Genomic DNA, 346 nt, shown 5'->3' with positions numbered 1-346 from the left:
ATGGGCAGGAAAATCTGCAACCTTGCAAGAAAGAAGCTGAGCGGCTTACTCACGGTGTGTAGATATTATCAAAAAATAAAAGTGATGCAGAAAGAAAACACAGAATTTCTGTTTGACTCTGAGGTCCACAAATATTTCTGGTGCTATGCAGTGGCCAGAGGGTGCATTTTGCTGTAGCGTCTCCTGTGAGTGAAACTGCTGGATGGGAGCTTTGCAGAAGCATTTGACGCCCACTGGCATGAACGCGGGATGTCCAAACCTTTCACCAAGTACAAAACACAGAAATATAAAATGAAGACTCTTGAATACTTTTGGTGCTCATGTAAATTATAGTTTTATTGGTTCA

This window comes from Egretta garzetta, unplaced genomic scaffold (assembly GCF_000687185.1).
Source record: "Egretta garzetta isolate BGI_Z169 unplaced genomic scaffold, ASM68718v1 scaffold147, whole genome shotgun sequence".
NCBI classification, from domain to species: Eukaryota; Metazoa; Chordata; class Aves; order Pelecaniformes; family Ardeidae; genus Egretta; species Egretta garzetta.
Note: the sequence above shows the minus strand (reverse complement) of the source record.